This window comes from Pelophylax lessonae, assembly GCF_965119305.1.
Source record: "Pelophylax lessonae genome assembly, chromosome: 10".
In the NCBI taxonomy this organism is placed as follows: Eukaryota; Metazoa; Chordata; class Amphibia; order Anura; family Ranidae; genus Pelophylax; species Pelophylax lessonae.
In genome coordinates this window covers 94,188,006-94,204,930 of record NC_138777.1, presented here as the reverse complement: position 1 = coordinate 94,204,930, position 16,925 = coordinate 94,188,006, and the positions used below count along the sequence as shown (strand labels likewise).

Here is a 16,925-nt window from a genome sequence, read left to right as displayed (position 1 = left end):
AAATCAATAAGAGGTGCTTGCAATATAAAGTGCTATATTGCAAAAAAATGTGAAAAAATATATATGATAAAGTCCTTGAAAAACATTCAAAAACAGTCCAGAAAAATATCCCATGTGCAAAGTGAATTCCAATAAGGATATCAATCGTAAGATTAAACTTCTTAGTCATGCAAATAATAGTGATGGTGGCACCCTCCAAACACCGCCAAAAATAGGAGAAATACAAACTCACCAGAAGTAGTTGATCTTTGTTGGCGTATGTCAACAAAAGATCAAGTAGCGCTTAATATATCTCAGTGATCCGGATCCAATGGACCATGCACCCTTGTGGAGGAAGTTCCTGCAGATAGATCTCAGGGGACACAAACCAGATAGAGAGGCGGACTCCTCATAGTGTAGTATTTAAACAATGCTCCAAGTTTATTAAAAAGTTGATAAACGTTTATGAAAAACATACAAAAAGTTTCCAGCAGACAGACCCGTTTATCCCTATGAAACGTTTGGCTCCTTTATGATCACCTGCACAACATGCCGGGAGCCGCAACCCTCCAGGAAGTATTCCTACCGATGTGCGTTCCAGGGCCAGTTCAAAGCGAGGCAACGTGCGTGTCAGCTTGACGCGTTTTGTCACTACATTGACGTCATCGAAAGCTGATCTTGGCTGTGCCTGAGCATTACAGTCCCATAAACTGGTGGACTTCACCTCTGGGTGAGTTCATGGGCTGTAATGTGCAAGTGTGGCCAGAATTCTTAGTTCAGAGCAAAGAGGCAAAATGGATAAGTGCACTTATGGCTCGTTTCCACTGAGCTTTCTGGTACGGTTCGGTTCGGTACGGTACGCTATTTATGCCGTTTCCATTGTGAATGGTACCCTAATTCCGAACCGTACCGTACAACTTTTTTGGGACGCTTTCGTTGGGGTACCAAGCACATTAGTACCCTACCAACACGGTGGAGCTATACTCTGCAGAACTTTGATTGGTTGACAGAGAATCGTCTATCACAGCTTTCCTGCTACACCACGCCTATCATGAAAGGGTACTATTGGCAGTGGAAACGCAAGGTGTACCGTTCCGAACCGTAACATACTGAACTGAACCGTACCATACCACTCAGTGGAAACGAGGCATTAGTCTTAATGCTGAACTTAGAGAAAGGAAATAATCCTCACTTGGAGTGGGGCTTCCTCTATGTCAAGGGTTAAATGCTCATTCATATCTAGGAGCACCGGGAAAAATCAGTTTTACAGGCTCCCTCCAGGCTGTAAGACCAGTCCCTCCCTCCTCTCCTGCCCCTTCCCCTGACTCTTGCAGATCCCCTGACGTCACTAAGTCCAGTGCAGAGCCCATAACCCTACATTAGACGTGAAGATGAGGAACAGTCTACTGCCAGAGCAAAGGATACCTCCCAAATCTAGAACTTGAGAAGACTGACACTTCAAGGAGATAGTGACCTCTAGCACACGTTGGAAAACAAAACCTAGGCTTCCTTGTATCTATAAGATTTGGTTTGATTACAGGCGGTCCCCGGGTTACAAACAAGATAGGGTTGGTAGGTTTGTTCTTAAGTCAAGTTTGTTTGTAAGTCGGAACAGGTCCATTTTTTAAATGTAGCTCCAGCCAAAATAATAATTTTTACGTCTTTTGGATAGCATAAGGAAAGGTTAAGACACCTGTATCATTTGTTTTGCTGTCTGTACCCCTGTTCAGAAGATTTCACCTCACTTTCTGTCCCTATGACAGTTGGATTTTAAACATTTTGGGTTGTTGAAGAAGAAAGCATTGGTAAAGCTTCAGTGGAGAAACATTTTTCCCATGAGAACTCTTACAGGAGTGAATTTCCCTTCCTAGGGGTAGATTTCTCCTCACTTCCTGTTGTCTCCCCCCGTTTGTAAGTAGGAGTCCCTTGTAAGTCGGATGTTTGTAACCCGGGGGCCGCCTGTATTGTGGCACAAGCAAGAGTCCTACAGACACATATAAACCTCAGCACAATCATTAACCACTTGGCGACTGCCTAACGCAGATTCACTGCGGCAGGGCAGCTAGGCTGCGCATAATCACGTAGAGCTATAGAATCGTGTGCACGTGGTCTCGGCGGCGCTCATGTGCCACCAGAGCCACGCTCCTGCTGTGATTAGACACAGCGGGAGGCAGACCGCGGGAGGAGCAAGCGCGATCGCCGCCGGCCTCCCGCGATCTTCAGCAAAACTGACAGGGGGCCGTTTGAAATGTAAACAATGCAAGACATCTCTCCTGTCGAAGAGGCAGGGAAAGATTGTGTGATTCAGCTAAGCTTTATCACAGATCTCTCTATGCATCTATTCAATCTACACAGTTAGAAAGCACATATAGGGAACACTTGATCACCCCTAGTGTTAACCCCTTCCCTGCCAGTGTAATTTATACAGGAACAGTCCATATTATTTAGCAACGATTACTGTATGAATGTCCCTGGTCCCCAAAAAGTGTCACTTAGTGTGAGATTTATCCGCCGCAATGTCGCAGTTCCAAAAAAATCGGTGATCACCGCCATTACTAATAAAAATAATAAATAAATAAAAAGTCCAAAAATCTATCCCATAGTTTTTAAACGCTATAACCTTTGCACAAACCAATTATTATATGCTTTTTAGGATTTTTTTTTACCAAAAATATGGAGCAGAATACAAATTGGCCTATACTAATAAAAAAAATTTGATTTTTTAAAAAAGGTTTTATTGGGAATGTTTTATACCAGAAAGTAAAAAATATTGTTTTTTTTTTTCAAAATTGTCGCTAATTTTTTGTTTATAAGGCAAAAACTAAAAACCATAGAGGTGATCAAATACCACCAAAAGAAAACTCTATTTGTGGGGAAAAAAGGACATCAATTTTATTTGAGTCCCACGACCGCGCAATTGTCAGTTAAAGCAATGCAGTGCCGTATTGCAAAAAATGGCCTGGTCATTGAGGGTTTACCTTCCAGAGCTTGTGTGGTTAAAGTAGAAGTCCATCCTAACACTAAAATCCCTTCATCTACAGACATCGATGATCTAACACTAACCTATCTAGTAGCCCTGCAAAGAAGAAATCAGTACACTTAGCTTTTTTTAATTCGATCCAACCCGATCCCACGCTGAGCTTTCAGCCACTGTGGAGGTGCGTGCAGAGGACACAGCCGACAATGGAAGCCCCATAGTAAGTCTATAGGTGATGTCACTTCCAATTCATTTCACAGCCGTTGTCGGCCGTGTCCTCTGCAGAGCTTCCGCCGCTGGAGATCGGGTCGGATCGGCTTCAAAAAAGGTAAGTATACTGATTTCTTCCTTACAGGGCTAGATAGCTCAGTGTTAGATCGTAGATGTCTGTAGATGTAGGGATTTTAGTTTTAGGCTCCATGTACACCGGACGTTGTAAATGGCTGTTTAGGAGAAGTTGGGCGTTTTTTTTCCGAAGCCCCTGAACCCACCTACATGTTATCTTATCTCTCCATGTACACAGGGTCCTTTACAGTCATTTGCAGGCAGTTGAGTTCAGGGACGTTTTTTGGAAAGCAATTATTTGCGTTCGAACGTGTGTTTCCCGGCGTTTCAAACGCAAAAACGCGACTGAACGTGGCCAAACGCGACTGAACGCGATGACCCGCATTTAGCGCTCGCATTTTTTTTATTTTAACCACATCCCACCCGCCCTATAGCAGATTGACGGCGGGATTGTGGTTGTATTATCCCCACCGGACGTCATATGACAGCGGCAGGATAATACGCTCTGCGCGCCCCCCGGGGGCGTGCAGAGCGGCGATCGGTGATGCGAGGTGTCAGTCTGACTCCCTGCATCTCCGATCTCGGTAAAGAGCCTACTGATGTCCAATCACGGCTGGTCACATAGTAAACAGGAAGAGCCGTTGATCGGCTTTCCTCAGTATGTGCCTGACAGGCACGAGTAAAGGAGCGCCGATCGGCGGCTCCCCTGACGGGGGGGGGGGGGGTCAGCACTGGTAATCAGATCATTGATTACCAGTGCAGACCCTCAGGGGGGGGTGCCACTAGAACCACCAGGGATGCCCACCCATGACCCCAGGGATGCCCACTATGGCCACCAGGGATGGCAATCAGGGCTCAGGGAGCCCCCCCATTGCCCTCCCCATCAGTGCTGCCCGCCAGTGCCCTCCCTATCAGTGCTGCCCACCAGTGCCCATCATTGCCATCTATCAGTGTCGCCCACCAGTGCTCATTATTGCCCAGCAGTGCCCATTAGAGCCCATCAGTGCCGATTAGTGCCGCCTATCAGTGCCCATCAGTGCCCACCAGTGCCGTCTATCAGTGCCCATTAGTGCCCATCAGTGCCACCTATCAGTGCCCATCAATGCCGCCTATCAGTGCCCAGCAGTGCCACCTATCAGTGCCCACCAATGCTGCATATCAGTGCTACCTATCAGTGCCGCCTATCAGTGCCACCCCATCAGTGCCTCCTCATCAGTGCCTGTCAGTGCAGTCTCATCAGTGCTCATCAGTGCGGGAAAAAACGTATTTATTTACAAAATTGTATAACATAAACAAAAAAACTTTTTTTTTTTTCAAACTTTTCTGTCTTTTTTTATTTGTTTAGCAAAAAGGAAAAAACCCAGAGGTGATCAAATACCACCAAAAGAAAGCTCTATTTGTGGGGGGAAAATGGCATAAATTTGGTGTAGGTACAGTGTTGCATGACCGCGCAATTGTCATTCAAAATGCAACAGCGCTAAAAGGGGAAAATTGGCCTGAGCAGGAAGGGGGTGAAAGTGCCCTGTATTGAAGTGGTAAAGGGGAATGATTTTTTTTACCTCTAGGAACGGTTCTAAACGCAAACGCCCGCTAAACGTGGGTGCAAACGTGACCTAACGGACATTTTAAATGTCCTAAAAATTCCAGCATTCAAAGGGACTTTTAACAACGTCCCCTGTACATGGAGCCTTAGGGTGGACTTATCCTTTAAAAAAACACTTCCATTACATTTGGTTGTGAACACACTGCAAATAGTCAGAGAGCTTACAAGTCCACTGAGACTACCTTAAAGCGGAGTTCCAGCCTTTTCTGTGTTTATTAAAAGTCAGCCCCTACAAAAAGTGTATCTGCTGACTGTTAATAAACACACACTCACCTGTTCCATGGTCCAGCGATGCGGCCGCCCAATGCCTCGATCCTCTCCCTCTGGTCTCTTCGATGCCGGCATCACTGGTGTGGGCACCCGGCTGTGACAGTTTGCGGCTTCACAGCTGGGTACGCACTGCGCATGCGCAAGTTGCGCTCCGCATCTTGATTGGCCGGCAATCTTCTGGGACCTCTGATGTGTCCCAGAAGATTGCAGGGAGGGAGGGGGAGAGGAGAACTTCCGCTAAAGGCGCCGCTGCGCTCCGAGCGGAAGTGGGAGCGGGTACATGTCAAATCTAGGTACCCGCTCCCCCCCCCATATAAATGACATGCCAAATGTGGCATGTCAGGGGGTTAGGACTACCTAAAGCGGAAGTTCCACTTTTGGGTGGAACTCCGCTTTAAAGAAAAACGTCATTAAAATAGTCATGGACTGCTTATCAAATACTGAGACAATGAACTCTTTGGTGTAACGCAGTGCCGTATTGCAGAAAAGGGCCTGGTCAGGAAGGGGGGTAAATCTTCAAGAGCTGAAGTGGTTAAAGGAGAATTATCACAAAAAATGATTAGTTAAGCCCATAAGTGATTTTTTTTTTCTGCCACTAATTTTCCTTTATTGTCTTTTGGAAATTACAAATTAAAAAATAGTAAATTTAGAAATTGATGAAAGGTTTAGTACTGGGAAACACTTTTTGAAATATTAATATACATTTTATATACAACTATATAGATCAGGCCATAATTAGGGACTTATGAGGAGGAAAGAGGGACAGAGGGACTTTGTTCCCAATCTGGGACAGTCCCTGGAAATCAGGGAGAGTTGGGAGCAATGCAGGAAGATTTCTCACTCCTCTCTGAGTTACAATTGATACATTAGTAGTACTTCTTCTCTGCATTGACTTCCCCACACTGACCACACACAGTGACACCATATATACCTGGGTCACCCTCCACATCACAGCTGAGCCCAGCAATCCATTCTATACCCGGCCCGGTCCGATCCCTACCTTCCCTCCGTTATCAGATCCCGGCAATCACTGTGTACAGACACGATCACACTCGGCCAGGCTTTGCTGCATTCCCAGGCCTTGTTACCAAGGAGCCCTGTGTCATAGCAACCGGGAGACAGAGAGGGAGAGAGAGGGAGAGTCATTAACATAACTAAATATTCATTGTCCGCCTGATGGATACCTGACATAGAGGACGATCCGACTACCTGTGTGGGCGGAGCTAAGCATTCCTACACAGGACAGTGCTCTGCAGGAGATCTGCTTTATTTACAAGTAAGGGAGATTATCCAGATGAAATGTTATCATAAAAACCATACAAATGTCTGTATTATGTTATAAAGCTGAGAATGCACAGGCAGATCTGTCATCACATGTGCCAGTATACAGATGAGCAGAATACAATCAAATATATCTTCTGAGGGTTCTTACCTTCTGTACCATGGAATAGAGAATGTACTACCTTGTGGGGGGGGGGGGGGGGTTGTCACCTTCTGTGCCATGGAATGGAGGATTGTTCCCTTGTCGGCGGGTTGTCACCTTCTGTGCCATGGAACTGGAGGATTGTTGCCTTGTGGGGGGTTGTCGCTTTATCTACCATGCAACTGGAGGATTGTTACCTTGTAGGGAGTTGTCATCTTGTGTACCATGGAATGGGGGATTGTTACCTTATAGGGAGGTTGTCACCTTGTGTTACAGGGAACTGGAGGATTGTTACCTTGTGGGGGGTTGTCACCTTGTGTTACAGGGAACTGGAGGATTGTTACCTTGTGGGGGGTTGTCACCTTGTGTACCAGGTAACTGGGGGACTGTAACTTTGTGGAAGGTTGTCACTTTGGGTACCAAGGAACTGGAGGATTGTTACCTTGTGGGAGGTTGTCACGTTATCTACCATGGAACTAGAGGATTGTTACCTTGTGGGGGGTTGTCACCCTGTGTACCATGGAACTGGAGGATTGTTACCTTGTGGGGGGTTGTCACCTTGTGTACCAGGGAACTGGAAGATTGTTACCTTGTGGGGGGTTGTCACCCTGTGTACCAGGGAACTGAAAGATTGTTACCTTGTGGGGGGTTGTCACCTTGTGTACCAGGGAACTGAAGGATTGTTACCTTGTAGGGGGTTGTCACCTTGTGTACCATGGACCTGGAGGATTGCTACCTTGTGGGGGGGGGGGGGGGTTATCCCTCTGTGTACCATGGAATGGAGGATTGTTACCTTGCGGGGGTGGTCACCTTATCTACCATGGAACTAGAGGATTGTTACCTTGTGAGGGGATGTCAACCCGTGTACCATGAATCTGGAGGATTGTTACCCTGTGGGGGGTTGTTACCTTATTCACCATGGAACTGGAGGATTGTTACCTTGTGAGGGTTGTCACCTTATGTATCATGGAATGGAGGATTGTTACCTTGGGTGGGGGGGGGGTGTCACCTTATTTTCCATGGACCTGGAGGATTGCTACCTTGTGGGGGGTTGTCCCCTTGTGTACCATGGAACTGGAGGGTTTTTACCTTGTGGGGGTGGGGGGTTGTCACCTTGTGTGCCATGCAACTGGAGGATTGGTACCTTGTGGGGGGTTGTCTTCTTGTTTACCATGGAATGGAGGATTGTTACCTTGTGGGGGGTTGTCACCTTGTGTTACAGGGAACTGGAGGATTGTTACCTTGTAGGGGGATGTCACTTTGTGTACCAAGGAACTGGAGGATTGTTACCTTGTGGGGGGTTGTCACCTTGTGTACCATGGAACTGGAGGATTGTTACCTTGTGGGGGGGGGGGTTGTCACCTTGTGTACCATGGAACTGGTGGATTGTTATCTTGTGGGGGGTTATCACCTTATCTACCGTGGAACTGGAGGATTGTTACCTTGTGGGGGGTTGTCACCTTGTGTACCATGAAACTGGAGGATTGTTACCTTGTGGGGGGGTTGTCACCTTATCTACTATGGAACTGGAGGATTGTTACCTTGTGGGGGGTTGTCACCTTGTGTACCATGGAACTGGAGGATTGTTACCTTGTGGGTGATTTTCACCTTATGTACCATGGAACTGGAGGATTGTTCCCTTATGGGGGGTTGTCACCTTGCGTACCATGGAACTGGAGCATTGTTACCTTGTGGGGTGGGTTCGCTTTGTATACCATGGAACTGGAGGATTGTTACATTGTGGGGGTTGTCACCTTGTGTACCATGGAATGGAGGATTTTTACATTGTGAAGGGTTGTCACTGTGTGTACCATGGAACTGGAGGATTATTACCTTGTGTACCATGGAATGAGGATTGTTACCTTGTGTGGGATTGTCATCTTGTGTACCATTGAACTGGAAGGTTGTCATCTTTTGTGCCATGGAACTTGCCATGTTACCCATGTGGGCGGGGCTTGATGCGCCCAAGTGGGGACTCGCTAATAGCTCTTGCTAATGTATGTACACGCAAACGTAGGCCGCTGTCACATGAAATTAAGACAGCACTCTGACTTAGAAGCGACCATACTTTACTTGCACAGTTAACCCTTTGTGTATATCACTTCCTATTTGCACACGGCTCATATTTGGTTGCTCTGTAACTTCTCCCAATGGATGCAACGATTCTGAGTGGGTACCGTGGAGGCCTGTACCACACACTCCACAAGCACAGCCCTGACACCTGAGATCATCTCTTCACGTGTTCTTGAGCTTCTTAATTCCCAAGGCTTCACACTACTCCTCTTCCATGAAACCTCCAGCTAGCTACCTGGGATACCCCATGCTGCGATGTCGGCACCAGTCGCTAGGGAGGGATCCAAGCTCACAAACCCCTTCTCTACCAGGTCCCTCCGTCACCCATGCCTTGTCACCACGACTCCCACTGGCTGGCTGTTTAAGCACCTGAAATTACTCTCCTTTCCTCCTTCCATTGCAGGTTAGACCTTTGAAATGTGTTCACTCTGACTTCTCTTCCATCTATGCCCTGTTCTTTGTGTAGCACCCTCCTAGTTCAGTGTAGGCTGCTAGGAAGATTTAGTTTAGTGGAGCAGAGGTTGATTGTCCAGGGCTGCTCAGTGTTTCACAAGCTGTTGTTCTGCTACTCCCCCTGTCTTCTAGAGGCTTCTGGAAGCATAGAGGGAAAACAGAACAGGAAGTCTGAATGTTTATGGAACTCCAACCAATCCCTAGACAAGTGTGCCCAGAAGGTAGAGGGGAAGCTCATACTGTAAGTAGCCTGAGGCTTGGCAGCAAAGGGCAGTGTTCCTGGGTCTATTCCCTCAGGAGGAGACCACTGTTCAGGGGCTCTGCCCTGGGGACAGAAAAGCTAGAGGAGCTAGAGGGAAGACCTTGAAGTCACAGCCAGCCTAGAGATCCAGTGGGACATTTATGTTACAAGTGCAGGACAACCAGGAGTTGAGCAATAGAGCCATATGTTGTGCAATACAACCAAAAAGCTTGTGTCTAATGCCAGCCATAGATGGATCGAACCATGGGGGGCAGGGAAGAAATTTGATTCCCCCATCAACACAGATAGTGTTGACAAGGAAATCCCTCCTGTGAAGCTATTGTGTTCTCCCACCACTGGCAATATTCACATGTAAATTCCAGGAAGGATGGTTGTACCCAAGTTCAACTTGAGGACGCTCAGCCTGCCCATACATATTTAGAATATCAGGTTGTTTCTGCTGAAGCGGCTGAGATTCGCACCGTCTATGGCCAGCCTAATAGTCAGAGGTTGTGCAATACAGCCTGAAGTTTGTGCATTAGCAGCCAGAAGTCAAGTAGTCCTCAAGTTAGGAAATTTTGTATTTCCGGGGTATCCCATGCCCCCAATCTCTATAAAGTTCCTGTTGCAATAAAAACATTAAAAAGAAACCCCTAGACTGATTTTTTGTGCCAGTGGAGGAATGCTGAACATGCTGTATGCCTGGCTGTTTGTGTTCTAAAGGGAGAAACTACCAGCGGCTCCTGTGGAGGTAGTGCTGCATTTGATATTCCACGCATGGACCTCTTTAGTGACTTCAGACCAGGAAGATTGGCTTAACAATAAAACTATTTTACTGAAGTAGTTAAATGTATCAAATGAAGAGTTCTCAGCAGCATCTTCCATGCACATTTCTGTACAAAGTCCTCTAAGTGCCCTTTTAGTGTGTCTCTGGTGCTTCCTTGTGCCCCATGAGGTGGTCATACCTTAAACAGGTGAGAACGTCTACTAGTCCACTTAGCAGTAAAGTCCATATCCCTCGGAACCACAAGAGTTCATATAGTAGAAAAGTGGCAAATACACCCTCGGCAACATTCTCTTCCCATGCAAAGAGCAATGAAAGACCCTGACCTAGATACAGTTGGGATCGAAAGTTTGGGCACCCCAGGTAAAAATTTGTATTAATGTGCATAAAGAAGCCAAGGAAAGATGGAAAAATCTCCAAAAGGCATCAAATTACAGATTAGACATTCTTATAATATGTCAACAAAAGTTAGATTTTATTTCCATCATTGACACTTTCAAAATTACAGAAAACAAAAAAATGGCGTCTGCAAAAGTTTGGGCACCCTGCAGAATTTATAGCATGCACTGCCCCCTTTGCAAGGCTGAGGCCTGTCAGTATCATGGATTGTTCTCATTCATCCTCTGGGAAGACCAGGTGATGTCAATCTCAAAGGTTTTAAATGCCCAGACTCATCTGACCTTGCCCCAACAATCAGCACCATGGGATCTTCTAAGCAGTTGTCTAGAAAACTGAAACTGAAAATAGTTGACGCTCACAAAGCTGGAGAAGGCTATAAGAATATAGCAAAGCGTTTTCAGATGTCAATATCCTCTGTTCGGAATGTAATTAAGAAATGGCAGTCATCAGGAACAGTGGAAGTTAAAGCAAGATCTGGAAGACCAAGAAAAATATCAGACAGAACAGCTCGCAGGATTGTGAGAAAAACAATTCAAAACCCACGTTTGATTGCACGATTGCTCCAGAAAGATCTGTCAGACACTGGAGTTGTGGTACATTATTCCACTATAAAGAGATACTTGTACAAATATGTATTCATGGAAGAGTCATCAGAAGAAAACCTCTTCTACGTCCTCACCACAAAAATCAGCGTTTGAACTTTGCAAATGAACATATAGACAAGCCTGATGCATTTTGGAAACAATATCTGTGGACCGATGATGAGGTTAAAATTGAACTTTTTGGCCGGAATGAGCAAAGGTACGTTTGGAGAAGAAGGGGCACAGAATCTAATGAAAAATACCTCTGTCCAACTGTTAAGCATGGGGGTGGATCAATCATGCTTTGGGGTTGTATTGCAGCCAGTGGCACAGGGAACATCTCACGAGTAGAAGGGAAAATGGATTCAATAAAATTTCAGCAAATTTTTGATGGTAACTTGATGCCATCTATGAAAAAGCTGAAGTTAAAGAGAGGGTGGCTTTTACAAATGGATAATGATCCTAAACACACCTCGAAATCCACGGGGGATTACATCAAGAGGAGTAAACTAAAGGTTTTGCCATGGCCTTCACAATCTCCTGACCTCAACATAATTGAAAATCTATAGATAGACCTTAAAAGAGCAGTGCGTGACAGACAGCCCAGAAATCTCAAAGAACTGGAAGACTTTTGTAAGGAAGAATGGGCAAAGATACCTCAAACAAGAATTGAAAGACTCTTGGCTGGCTACAAAAAGCGTTTACAAGCTGTAATACTTGCCAAAGGGGGCAGTACAAGATATTAACTCAATAGGGTGCCCACATTTTGGCAGACACCATTTTTTTGTTTTCTGTTATTTTGAAAGTGTAAATGATGGAAATAAAATCTAACTTTTGTTGGCATATTATAAGAATGTCTAATCTGTAATTTGATGCCTTTTGGAGATTTTTCCATCTTTCCTTGCCTTCTTTATGCACATTAATACAAATTTTTACCTTAGGTGCCCAAACTTTCGATCCTCACTGTAGGTTTCTCCTTTTTTAAATGTTTTGTCCAGCAGAGGGCGGTACTTTTCAGGAAAGCTGGGAAAACCTGATTAACAGTGTTAGCCCTTGTCTACCGAATAGCACCACTTTTGGTGAGCGACATTACCTAGCATTACAACCCACACAATAGAAAATACATTTAACCCAGAAGATAATGAGCACAACCTACACAGGAATACCTCAGTAAGCATACATTGTCTGTTTGTTTCATTTTGTCCCTAGTTTCTCCCTCCACAGTTAGCAGATGCTCTGTACAGCTAGTCCCACCCACTTTTCAGTGTGTCTTTAGTTTCTGTTTTGAGCAAACATAATTGCTGGAACTAAATATACTGTATTTTTTACCTATCCAATGTTCATCTGTGAAGATCTGCACAAGTTTTTGATTAAAGCTTTCTACGATCTGCAAGATGTAATTTGGTTAGAGTCAGTGTCTGCAAGCACTGTTGAGATTGTAAGTAATAGCTATCTCACCACAACCTGGTTCAGTTATAGAGATCACACTTGCAATGCTTAGATTGGGGAGGCAGAACAGAACTGGAAGGTTGTCAACCTTTGTGCCATGGAACTGAAGGGTTGTCACCTTTAGTTCTATGGTACTAAACATTTGTCACCTTCGGTTTTACAGAACTATAGGGTTGTCTCCTTAAAGGGGAGCTCCAGGCTCCCCCCAAAAATGTAAAGTCAGCAGCTACAAATACTGTAGCTGCTGACTTTTAATGTAAGGACACTTACCTGTCCAGGGATCCAGCTACATCCTGATCTGAGACGATTCTTCAATCGGCTTCAGGTGCAGGTGTCAGCATCTCTAGTAAGGTACACAGGAAGTGAAGCCTTTGCGGCTTCATAGCTGGTTTCCTACTGCGCATGCACAAGCCGCACAAGCCTTGTGAATGGCCCCATAGTCTACTGGAACCTACAATGTGTCCCAAAATGCTGCGGGGGAAGGAGGGGGGGGGCAGAACTTTAAAACCAGGTACATGCTCCCCACAAAAAGTGCCAAATTTGGCAGTGAAGGGGCGGATGCAAACAAGCGAAATTTCCTCTTTTGGTCGAAGTTCCACTTTAGGTATCATGGAAATGGAAGGTTGTCATCTTTTGCATGGAAATGAAGGGTTGTCACCTATTATACAATGATACTGGAGGGTTGACACCTGTGACTATAGTTCCACTTTAAAGGCTGAATTGCACTTGTTTGTTGTGATGTAGGTTACCACAATGCACAATACATGTCCTATACATCTACCAACAACTATGTAGCGCAAAGGCTTGCATGATTGGATACAGATTGATTGGATAGGTAAGGTAGGTCCTCATATTACATAGTTTCAGTAAATCTAAAGTTGATTGTACAGAGATTGTATGGTCAGATCGTAACATGTATGGTAACCCTTATGCCTGTGTGTATATGGGTGGCAGAAGGGAAGCACAAACAGGTGGTGGAGCCGTGGTTATACCATCCCCCAACCACTGAGCCCCAAGTTAATATGGCCAGTGATGAAAATTGTACCTTCTGTTGCTCTTGACAGGTGGAACTGCCACCTAACGCAACCTATTCAAGTGCATAGGACCACACAGCAAACACAATCTGATCAAATGATTCTTCACAACATCAGACAACATGGCTGAATCTATGAACTATCGAAAAAAAGAAACACATTCTGTGTCACTGAGTCATTTTTTACAAAACCGAACAATTTGATTGTAATTAATCTGTTCAGTATAGTTGGAAACTCTAACCATAGGAAAGTAGATAGATCGATATGATCATTAAGGGTGTGGATCATATTTGTGTACCCACACAGTAAAACTTTTGACACTGCAATTATATATACAAAAATGATTCCGTGTATGACCACCATAACACAAACTAGACACTGTATAGTGCTGATTGGTCTGGTCTACTTGCAAACTCACCAATCTGGTTGTCTGCGGTGTGCAAATTTTGACTGCACCTAGAGCAAGGGACTCCTAACCTTTTAGTATAAGGGCCACATTGTATATTTCACAAATATTGGTGGGCCAAAAAAAATCTTCATCAGAGTCCCCACTTACATCAGGGTCCCCATTACAGTCCCACTTTAAAACAGGGTCCCAATCAGAGCCCCCACTTACATCAGGGTCCTTATCAGAGCACCCCCTTTCATTAAAGTCCCCATCAAAGTCCTCCCTTACATCAGGGTCTCTATCAGAGTCCCTCCTTAAATCATGGTCCCATCAGAGTCCCCCTTACATCAAGGTCCCTATCAGAGTCCCCCCTTACATCAGGGTACTTATCAGAGCCTCCCTGTTCAAGAAAGTTCCCATAAGGGTCCCCCCTTACATCACGGTCCCAATCAGAGTCCATCTTACATAAAGGTCCCTATCAGAGTCTCCCCTTACATCAAAGTCCCCATTAGAGGCCCCTTACTTTAAAGTCTACATCAGAGTCCTCCTTACATTAGGGTCCCCATCAGAGTTCCCCTTAACATCATTGGCCCTATGCATACCATAGGCAGCCTCAGCAGACCTTAATCAATAATTTGTGCACATTGAGGATACTTCATTAACTCTAGCTGGGAGGGTTGAAGTTGGTCAGATGAGACCCGCAGGCCATAGGTCGGAGACCCTTGGCCTAGAGCAGGGGGTCCCCAAACTTTCTAAAGAAAGACCCTTCAGGCTTTAGTGGGGCTGGACTGTGCCCGGTGGGAGTAAGCAATGCCAGATCTTTGGTATTAGAGGGAGTAACACTGTAGTACTGCATACACAGATGGCAACAGGTCCTCTTCATGGGCCCCTGAATTCTGCCTATATGCTGTAGTTGGCTAAGTGCTTATACTTCTAGGTTTGTGCATAGCAAAAAAAAAAAATCAATAATCCATTTTCAACAATTGTAAAAGTGAACGGGTATCATTGTAGCCAGTAAAACTTTTACATTCCATGGAGAGGCCAAGCATGAAAATGACAAAAAAGATTACAGTACGGTATTCTAGATATCACTGGCCACCATCCAAGAGAGGAACAACCAAGATACCCTTAGCAGATGAAAGGTTAAAAAAAAAAAATAACACTTCTCTATTGCAATAATTCCTGTAAATTAGCTTGCATCAGCATCTATTTATATCCTTTAGATCCGTCACGTTCTTATAAACTATGCTTATGCTATTGTGGGTGCATGTGACTGGTATTTGTATTATACTATAACCACTGTTCTCATCAGAGCTGTGCTATCCCAGTCTATTGAATGTTACATATTTTACAATTTTCACATTCACCAGGGAATTTTTCAACCCAGACTTGTTCCATACACAATATACTGTAGATCAGCCTTTCTCAACCTTTTTAACATCAAAGAATCCTTCATATGACTTTCCAGTCTCACTGCTGATAATGACAATATCTACAGCTCATGGCATGATGGTCAATGGGAAGAATGCTCCTTACATTTGTAATCAGTGGGAAGACTCCTCCCTACAGACAGCTAAAAAATCATTGGTGTCAGTGGTTACGTGTCTAAGGCCGTCCATAGACTAAGCAAATTTCTTTCCAGCAACAAAATCGCTTGATTCATCCATCAACACATTTAGTGTTAACCACTTGCTTACAGGGCACTTATACCCCCTTCCTGCCCAGACCAATTTTCAGCTTTCAGCGTTATCGCACTTTGAATGACAATTGCGTTGTCATGCTACACTGTTCCCAAACAAAATTTTTATCATTTTTTTTACACAAATAGTACTTTCTTTTGGTGGTATTTAATCACTGCTGTGTTTGTTATATTTTTACTAAAGAACCAAAATAACTTCTATTATAAAATTTTGCAAACAGGTATCTTTTCTCATTCATTGATATGTGCTGATGAGACTGCACTGATGGGCACTGATAGGCACTGATGAGGTGGCACTGATAGGTGGCAATGGTGGGCACTGATGGGCACTGATGAAGAGGCACTGATAGGTGGCACTGCCAGGCTCTGATAGGTGGCACCCAAGGGCACTGGTAGGTAACACTGATAGGCAGCACTGATTGGTGGCACTGATGGGCACTGATAGGCAGCTCTGATAGGTGACACTGATGATAAGTAATTTAAATAAATAGTGCTGCGCAAATGAATAAATAAATAAATATTATCTACCAAGCAGTGAATAACTAGTGATAAGGACCAAAAAAATACATATACTGTACGTAGATAAATAAAGCAATATTGGGACATGCAATAAAATACATATAAATACAAAAGTGCAAAGTGATTCAATGTGCAAAATACAAAAAAGTCCAATATATAATAGTCCCCGTGAATCTTGGTGGCAAAACAACAATCCTATGACAGTGATCAGGCCACCTTAAAGCGGCTAGTGCTTCCCAATAGTGAGTGACCAGAGTGTCACAGCTAAACGGCAACCGTGCACCCCCTTGTGAGTGGGTGCTCACCTTAAAATATAAACGATAAAGCGTATATGCAGGGGATCTCAGTATGTGCCCATCTGGATCTGTATGGTTCCTCCCAGTCGAGACAACTTTGGCTGGTAAACGTATGCCTCAATGCAGCGCCATATGCAGATGTAAGAAAACTCACAATAGTGCTAAAATCCTTATTAAAATTTTAATTATAAAAAAGAAGTCAATCACACTCACATGTACAGGTGCATATATGCACCTTCAAAGGGCCACAACTGTAATTGCTCCAACCGGAAAATGGTAATATCGTGGTGGTATAGTGAAAGACGCTGTTCCCATCTGCCTGCTTCTATAAATCGTCAGCCGACAGTCTCACCAAAGAGTAGCGAAGCGTTCCGTCAGTCCTTGCCCCTCCCCTATGCGTGACGACACAAGGGACCACGTGTCTTCATCAGGGGGATATGCATACATAACCAGCTTCTGTTTACTTCTGTGA

General features: G+C 44.6%; 1 protein-coding gene across 2 annotated transcripts in view; it reads right to left on the bottom strand.

Moving 5' to 3' along the window:
• The window catches only part of LRRC56 (leucine rich repeat containing 56), a 131,282-nt gene extending 124,980 nt beyond the window's left edge, over positions 1 to 6,302 (bottom strand). Inside the window, exon 1 of one of the 2 annotated variants that reach the window (XM_082269575.1) lies at positions 6,115 to 6,302. The gene's annotated coding sequence lies outside the window, so the exon portion shown is untranslated. The remainder of the gene's footprint in view (positions 1 to 6,114) is intronic. The other variant, XM_082269576.1, reaches the window with a different exon arrangement.
• Positions 6,303 to 16,925: the final 10,623 nt, after the last annotated feature.